General features: G+C 58.8%; 1 protein-coding gene across 3 annotated transcripts in view; it reads left to right on the top strand.

Annotated features, from left to right (window-relative positions):
- Positions 1 to 8,606, top strand: part of LOC147100667 (tumor necrosis factor receptor superfamily member 25-like) — a 71,599-nt gene that overhangs the window by 41,095 nt on the left and 21,898 nt on the right. The window lies entirely within an intron of this gene.

The raw sequence follows: 8,606 nt of genomic DNA, 5'->3' as shown, positions 1-8,606 counted from the left end.
ACTCGGTCTCTCCTCACTCGGTCTCTCTCTCACTCGGTCTCTCTCTCTCACTCGGTCTCTCCTCACTCTCGTCTCTCTCTCACTCGGTCTCTCCCTCACTCGGTCTCTCCCTCACTCGGTCTCTCTCTCACTCGGTCTCTCTCTCACTCGGTCTCTCTCTCACTCGGTCTCTCTCTCTCACTCGGTCTCTCCCTCACTCGGTCTCTCTCACTCGGTCTCTCCCTCACTCGGTCTCTCCCTCACTCGGTCTCTCTCTCACTCGGTCTCTCTCTCACTCGGTCTCTCTCTCACTCGGTCTCTCCTCTCACTCGGTCTCTCTCTCACTCGGTCTCTCTCCACTCGGTCTCTCCCTCACTCGGTCTCTCTCGCTCGGTCTCTCTCTCACTCGGTCTCTCCCTCACTCGGTCTCTCCTCACTCGGTCTCTCCTCACTCGGTCTCTCCTCACTCGGTCTCTCCCTCACTCGGTCTCTCCCTCACTCGGTCTCTCTCTCACTCGGTCTCTCTCTCACTCGGTCTCTCCCTCACTCGGTCTCTCGTCCTCACTCGGTCTCTCCTCTCACTCGGTCTCTCCTCACTCGTCTCTCTCCCTCACTCGGTCTCTCTCTCACTCGGTCTCTCTCACTCGGTCTCTCCCTCACTCGGTCTCTCTCACTCGGTCTCTCTCTCACTCGGTCTCTCTCTCACTCGGTCTCTCCTCTCACTCGGTCTCTCCTCACTCGGTCTCTCCCTCACTCGGTCCTCTCTCTCTCTCACTCGGTCTCTCTCACTCGGTCTCTCTCTCACTCGGTCTCTCTCCTCACTCGGTCTCTCTCTCACTCGGTCTCTCCCTCACTCGGTCTCTCTCTCGTCTCTCACTCGGTCTCTCTCTCACTCGGTCTCTCTCCTCACTCGGTCTCTCTCCTCACTCGGTCTCTCTCTCACTCGGTCTCTCTCTCACTCGGTCTCTCTCTCACTCGGTCTCTCTCCTCACTCGGTCTCTCCCTCACTCGGTCTCTCCCTCACTCGGTCTCTCTCTCACTCGGTCTCTCTCTCACTCGGTCTCTCCCTCACTCGGTCTCTCCTCACTCGGTCTCTCCCTCACTCGGTCTCTCCCTCACTCGGTCTCTCTCTCACTCGGTCTCTCTCTCACTCGGTCTCTCTCTCACTCGTCTCTCCTCGCTCTCGGTCTCTCCCTCACTCGGTCTCTCTCTCACTCGGTCTCTCTCTCACTCGGTCTCTCTCACTCGGTCTCTCCCTCACTCGGTCTCTCTCCTCACTCGTCTCTCTCTCACTCGGTCTCTCTCTCACTCGGTCTCTCTCCTCACTCGGTCTCTCCCTCACTCGGTCTCTCTCTCACTCGTCTCTCCCTCACTCGGTCTCTCTCTCACTCGTCTCTCCTCACTCGGTCTCTCTCCTCACTCGGTCTCTCCTCACTCGTAACTCGGTCTCTCTCTCACTCGGTCTCTCTCTCACTCGGTCTCTCTCTCACTCGGTCTCTCCCTCACTCGGTCTCTCTCTCACTCGGTCTCTCTCCCTCACTCGGTCTCTCTCTCACACTCGGTCTCTCTCCTCACTCGGTCTCTCTCTCACTCGGTCTCTCTCTCTCGGTCTCTCCCTCACTCGGTCTCTCCCTCACTCGGTCTCTCTCTCACTCGGTCTCTCCTCACTCGGTCTCTCTCCTCACTCGGTCTCTCCCTCACTCGGTCTCTCCTCACTCGGTCTCTCCCTCACTCGGTCTCTCTCTCACTCGGTCTCTCCCTCACTCGGTCTCTCTCTCGTCTCTCTCACTCGGTCTCTCCTCACTCGGTCTCTCTCCTCACTCGGTCTCTCTCTCACTCGGTCTCTCTCACTCGGTCTCTCTCTCACTCGGTCTCTCTCTCACTCGGTCTCTCCTCACTCGGTCTCTCTCACTCGGTCTCTCTCTCACTCGGTCTCTCTCACTCGGTCTCTCTCCTCACTCGGTCTCTCCCTCACTCGGTCTCTCCTCACTCGGTCTCTCTCCTCACTCGGTCTCTCTCTCACTCGGTCTCTCCTCACTCGGTCCCTCTCTCACTCGGTCTCTCCCTCACTCGGTCTCTCTCTCACTCGGTCTCTCTCTCACTCGGTCTCTCCCTCACTCGGTCTCTCTCTCACTCGGTCTCTCCTCACTCGGTCTCTCCTCACTCGGTCTCTCTCTCACTCGGTCTCTCTCTCACTCGGTCTCTCTCTCACTCGGTCTCTCTCTCACTCGGTCTCTCTCTCACTCGGTCTCTCCTCACTCGGTCTCTCTCTCACTCGGTCTCTCTCTCACTCGGTCTCTCTCTCACTCGGTCTCTCGTCTCTCACTCGGTCTCTCCTCACTCGGTCTCTCCCTCACTCGGTCTCTCTCTCACTCGGTCTCTCCCTCACTCGGTCTCTCCCTCACTCGGTCTCTCCCTCACTCGGTCTCTCTCTCACTCGGTCTCTCTCCTCACTCGGTCTCTCTCTCACTCGGTCTCTCTCGCTCTCGGTCTCTCCTCACTCGGTCTCTCTCCTCACTCGGTCTCTCCTCACTCGGTCTCTCCCTCACTCGGTCTCTCTCGCTCTCGGTCTCTCTCTCACTCGGTCTCTCTCTCTCTCGGTCTCTCTCCTCACTCGGTCTCTCTCCTCACTCGGTCTCTCTCTCACTCGGTCTCTCTCTCACTCGGTCTCTCTCTCACTCGGTCTCTCTCTCACTCGGTCTCTCCCTCACTCGGTCTCTCTCTCACTCGGTCTCTCCCTCACTCGGTCTCTCCTCACTCGGTCTCTCTCTCACTCGGTCTCTCTCTCACTCGGTCTCTCTCTCACTCGGTCTCTCCCTCACTCGGTCTCTCCCTCACTCGGTCTCTCCCTCACTCGGTCTCTCTCCTCACTCGGTCTCTCTCTCACTCGGTCTCTCTCTCACTCGGTCTCTCTCACTCGGTCCTCCCTCACTCGGTCTCTCTCTCACTCGGTCTCTCTCTCACTCGGTCTCTCTCTCACTCGGTCTCTCTCTCACTCGGTCTCTCCTCACTCGGTCTCTCTCTCACTCGGTCTCTCTCACTCGGTCTCTCCCTCACTCGGTCTCTCTCTCACTCGGTCTCTCCTCACTCGGTCTCTCTCCTCACTCGGTCTCTCCTCACTCGGTCTCTCTCTCACTCGGTCTCTCCTCACTCGGTCTCTCCCTCACTCGGTCTCTCTCTCACTCGGTCTCTCTCTCACTCGGTCTCTCTCGTCACTCGGTCTCTCTCTCACTCGGTCTCTCCTCACTCGGTCTCTCTCTCACTCGGTCTCTCCTCTCACTCGGTCTCTCCTCACTCGGTCTCTCTCTCACTCGGTCTCTCTCTCACTCGGTCTCTCCCTCACTCGGTCTCTCCTCACTCGGTCTCTCCTCACTCGGTCTCTCTCTCACTCGGTCTCTCTCACTCGGTCTCTCTCTCTCACTCGGTCTCTCCCTCACTCGGTCTCTCCTCACTCGGTCTCTCCCTCACTCGGTCTCTCTCCCTCACTCGGTCTCTCTCTCACTCGGTCTCTCCCTCACTCGGTCTCTCCCTCACTCGGTCTCCTCTCACTCGGTCTCTCTCTCACTCGGTCTCTCTCTCACTCGGTCTCTCTCTCACTCGGTCTCTCTCTCACTCGGTCTCTCTCGCTCTCGGTCTCTCCCTCACTCGGTCTCTCTCTCACTCGGTCTCTCTCACTCGGTCTCTCCCTCACTCGGTCTCTCTCTCACTCGGTCTCTCTCTCACTCGGTCTCTCTCTCACTCGGTCTCTCTCTCACTCGGTCTCTCCCTCACGTCTTCGTCTCGTCTCCTCACTCGGTCTCTCCCTCACTCGGTCTCTCTCTCACTCGGTCTCTCTCTCACTCGGTCTCTCCCTCACTCGGTCTCTCTCCTCACTCGGTCTCTCTCTCACTCGGTCTCTCTCTCACTCGGTCTCTCTCCTCACTCGGTCTCTCTCTCACTCGGTCTCTCCCTCACTCGGTCTCTCCCTCACTCGGTCTCTCCCTCACTCGGTCTCTCCCTCACTCGGTCTCTCTCTCACTCGGTCTCTCTCGCTCTCGGTCTCTCCCTCACTCGGTCTCTCTCCTCACTCGGTCTCTCCCTCACTCGGTCTCTCTCTCGTCACTCGGTCTCTCGTCTCTCCTCACTCGGTCTCTCCTCACTCGGTCTCTCTCCCTCACTCGGTCTCTCTCTCACTCGGTCTCTCCCTCACTCGGTCTCTCCCTCACTCGGTCTCTCCTCACTCGGTCTCTCTCTCACTCGGTCTCTCTCTCACTCGGTCTCTCTCTCACTCGGTCTCTCTCTCACTCAGGTCTCTCTCGCTCTCGGTCTCTCCCTCACTCGGTCTCTCTCACTCGGTCTCTCTCTCACTCGGTCTCTCTCACTCGGTCTCTCCCTCACTCGGTCTCTCCTCACTCGGTCTCTCCCTCACTCGGTCTCTCTCTCACTCGGTCTCTCTCTCACTCGGTCTCTCCCTCACTCGGTCCCTCTCTCATTCGGTCTCTCCCTCACTCGGTCTCTCTCTCACTCGGTCTCTCTCTCACTCGGTCTCTCCCTCACTCGGTCTCTCCCTCACTCGGTCTCTCCCTCACTCGGTCTCTCTCTCACTCGGTCTCTCTCTCACTCGGTCTCTCTCTCACTCGGTCTCTCTCTCACTCGGTCTCTCTCACTCGGTCTCTCTCTCTCACTCGGTCTCTCTCTCACTCGGTCTCTCTCTCACTCGGTCTCTCTCTCACTCGGTCTCTCTCACTCGGTCTCTCCTCACTCGGTCTCTCTCTCACTCGGTCTCTCCTCACTCGGTCTCTCCTACTCGGTCTCTCCCTCACTCGGTCTCTCTCTCACTCGGTCTCTCTCTCACTCGGTCTCTCTCTCACTCGGTCTCTCTCTCTCGGTCTCTCTCACTCGGTCTCTCCCTCACTCGGTCTCTCCCTCACTCGGTCTCTCCTCACTCGGTCTCTCTCGCTCTCGGTCTCTCTCTCACTCGGTCTCTCTCTCTCTCGGTCTCTCCCTCACTCGGTCTCTCCCTCACTCGGTCTCTCCCTCACTCGGTGTCTCTCTCTCACTCGGTCTCTCTCTCACTCGGTCTCTCTCCTCACTCGGTCTCTCTCTCACTCGGTCTCTCCCTCACTCGGTCTCTCCCTCACTCGGTCTCTCTCTCACGCGGTCTCTCCCTCACTCGGTCTCTCCCTCACTCGGTCTCTCTCTCACTCGGTCTCTCTCTCACTCGGTCTCTCTCTCACTCGGTCTCTCCCTCACTCGGTCTCTCCCTCACTCGGTCTCTCCCTCACTCGGTCTCTCCCTCACTCGGTCTCTCCTCACTCGGTCTCTCTCTCACTCGGTCTCTCCCTCACTCGGTCTCTCTCTCACTCGGTCTCCCTCACTCAGGTCTCTCTCTCACTCGTCTCTCCCTCACTCGGTCTCTCTCTCACTCGGTCTCTCTCTCACTCGGTCTCTCCCTCACTCGGTCTCTCTCTCACTCGGTCTCTCTCTCACTCGGTCTCTCCCTCACTCGGTCTCTCTCTCACTCGGTCTCTCTCTCACTCGGTCTCTCTCTCACTCGGTCTCTCCTCACTCGGTCTCTCGTCTCACTCGGTCTCTCCCTCACTCGGTCTCTCCCTCACTCGGTCTCTCTCTCACTCGGTCTCTCTCTCACTCGGTCTCTCTCTCACTCGGTCTCTCTCTCACTCGGTCTCTCTCTCACTCGGTCTCTCTCACTCGGTCTCTCTCTCACTCGGTCTCTCTCTCACTCGGTCTCTCCCTCACTCGGTCTCTCCCTCACTCGGTCTCTCTCTCACTCGGTCTCTCTCTCACTCGGTCTCTCTCTCACTCGGTCTCTCCCTCACTCGGTCTCTCTCTCACTCGGTCTCTCTCTCACTCGGTCTCTCTCTCACTCGGTCTCTCCTCACTCGGTCTCTCTCTCACTCGGTCTCTCCTCACTCGGTCTCTCTCTCTCACTCGGTCTCTCTCTCACTCGGTCTCTCCCTCACTCGGTCTCTCCCTCACTCGGTCTCTCCCTCACTCGGTCTCTCTCTCACTCGGTCTCTCTCTCACTCGGTCTCTCTCTCACTCGGTCTCTCCCTCACTCGGTCTCTCTCTCACTCGGTCTCTCCTCACTCGGTCTCTCCCTCACTCGGTCTCTCCCTCACTCGGTCTCTCACTCGGTCTCTCTCTCACTCGGTCTCTCCCTCACTCGGTCTCTCTCACTCGGTCTCTCTCACTCGGTCTCTCTCTCACTCGGTCTCTCTCTCACTCGGTCTCTCCCTCACTCGGTCTCTCCCTCACTCGGTCTCTCTCTCACTCGGTCTCTCCCTCACTCGGTCTCTCTCTCACTCGGTCTCTCCCTCACTCGGTCTCTCCCTCACTCGGTCTCTCTCTCACTCGGTCTCTCTCTCACTCGGTCTCTCTCTCACTCGGTCTCTCCCTCACTCGGTCTCTCCCTCACTCGGTCTCTCCCTCACTCGGTCTCTCCCTCACTCGGTCTCTCTCTCTCACTCGGTCTCTCTCACTCGGTCTCTCTCTCACTCGGTCTCTCCCTCACTCGGTCTCTCTCTCTCACTCGGTCTCTCCCTCACTCGGTCTCTCCCTCACTCGGTCTCTCTCTCACTCGGTCTCTCTCTCACTCGGTCTCTCCCTCACTCGGTCTCTCCCTCACTCGGTCTCTCTCTCACTCGGTCTCTCCCTCACTCGGTCTCTCCCTCTCTCGGTCTCTCTCTCACTCGGTCTCTCTCTCACTCGGTCTCTCTCTCACTCGGTCTCTCCCTCACTCGGTCTCTCCCTCACTCGGTCTCTCCCTCACTCGGTCTCTCTCTCACTCGGTCTCTCTCGCTTCGGTCTCTCCCTCACTTGGTCTCTCCCTCACTCGGTCTCTCCCTCACTCGGTCTCTCCCTCACTCGGTCTCTCCCTCACTCGGTCTCTCCCTCACTCGGTCTCTCTCTCACTCGGTCTCTCCCTCACTCGGTCTCTCCCTCACTCGGTCTCCCTCACTCGGTCTCTCTCTCACTCGGTCTCTCTCTCACTCGGTCTCTCTCGCTCTCGGTCTCTCCCTCACTCGGTCTCTCTCACTCGGTCTCTCTCTCACTCGGTCTCTCCCTCACTCGGTCCCTCTCTCATTCGGTCTCTCCCTCACTCGGTCTCTCTCTCACTCGGTCTCTCTCTCACTCGGTCTCTCTCTCACTCGGTCTCTCCCTCACTCGGTCTCTCTCTCACTCGGTCTCTGCCTCACTCGGTCTCTCCCTCACTCGGTCTCTCTCTCACTCGGTCTCTCTCTCACTCGGTCTCTCTCTCACTCGGTCTCTCTCTCACTCGGTCTCTCTCACTCGGTCTCTCTCTCTCACTCGGTCTCTCTCTCACTCGGTCTCTCTCTCACTCGGTCTCTCTCTCACTCGGTCTCTCTCACTCGATCTCTCCCTCACTCGATCTCTCTCTCACTCGGTCTCTCCCTCACTCGGTCTCTCCCTTACTCGGTCTCTCCCTCACTCGGTCTCTCTCTCACTCGGTCTCTCTCTCACTCGGTCTCTCTCTCACTCGGTCTCTCTCGCTCTCGGTCTCTCTCACTCGGTCTCTCCCTCACTCGGTCTCTCCCTCACTCGGTCTCTCTCGCTCTCGGTCTCTCTCTCACTCGGTCTCTCTCGCTCTCGGTCTCTCCCTCACTCGGTCTCTCCCTCACTCGGTCTCTCTCTCACTCGGTCTCTCTCTCACTCGGTCTCTCTCTCACTCGGTCTCTCCCTCACTCGGTCTCTCCCTCACTCGGTCTCTCTCTCACTCGGTCTCTCCCTCACTCGGTCTCTCCCTCACTCGGTCTCTCCCTCACTCGGTCTCTCTCTCACTCGGTCTCTCTCTCACTCGGTCTCTCCCTCACTCGGTCTCTCCCTCACTCGGTCTCTCCCTCACTCGGTCTCTCCCTCACTCGGTCTCTCTCTCACTCGGTCTCTCCCTCACTCGGTCTCTCTCTCACTCGGTCTCCCTCACTCAGTCTCTCTCCACTCGGTCTCTCCCTCACTCGGTCTCTCTCTCACTCGGTCTCTCTCTCACTCGGTCTCTCCCTCACTCGGTCTCTCTCTCACTCGGTCTCTCCCTCACTCGGTCTCTCTCTCACTCGGTCTCTCTCTCACTCGGTCTCTCCCTTACTCGGTCTCTCTCTCACTCGGTCTCTCTCTCACTCGGTCTCTCCCTCACTCGGTCTCTCCCTCACTCGGTCTCTCTCTCACTCGGTCTCTCTCTCACTCGGTCTCTCTCTCACTCGGTCTGTCTCTCACTCGGTCTCTTTCTCACTCGGTCTCTCTCACTCGGTCTCTCTCTCTCACTCGGTCTCTCTCTCACTCGGTCTCTCCCTCACTCGGTCTCTCCCTCACTCGGTCTCTCTCTCACTCGGTCTCTCTCTCACTCGGTCTCTCTCTCACTCGGTCTCTCCCTCACTCGGTCTCTCTCTCACTCGGTCTCTCTCTCACTCGGTCTCTCCCTCACTCGGTCTCTCTCTCACTCGGTCTCTCTCTCACTCGGTCTCTCCCTCACTCAGCCTCTCTCTCACTCGGTCTCTCTCTCACTCGGTCTCTCCCTCACTCGGTCTCTCCCTCACTCGGTCTCTCCCTCACTCGGTCTCTCTCTCACTCGGTCTCTCTCTCACTCGGTCTCTCTCTCACTCGGTCTCTCC

Source organism: Somniosus microcephalus, chromosome 25 (genome assembly GCF_052327205.1).
Source record: "Somniosus microcephalus isolate GS21.2 chromosome 25, FLI_Smic_1.0, whole genome shotgun sequence".
Classification (NCBI taxonomy): domain Eukaryota; kingdom Metazoa; phylum Chordata; class Chondrichthyes; order Squaliformes; family Somniosidae; genus Somniosus; species Somniosus microcephalus.
Note: the sequence above shows the minus strand (reverse complement) of the source record. Positions and strands in the feature narration are given on the sequence as shown.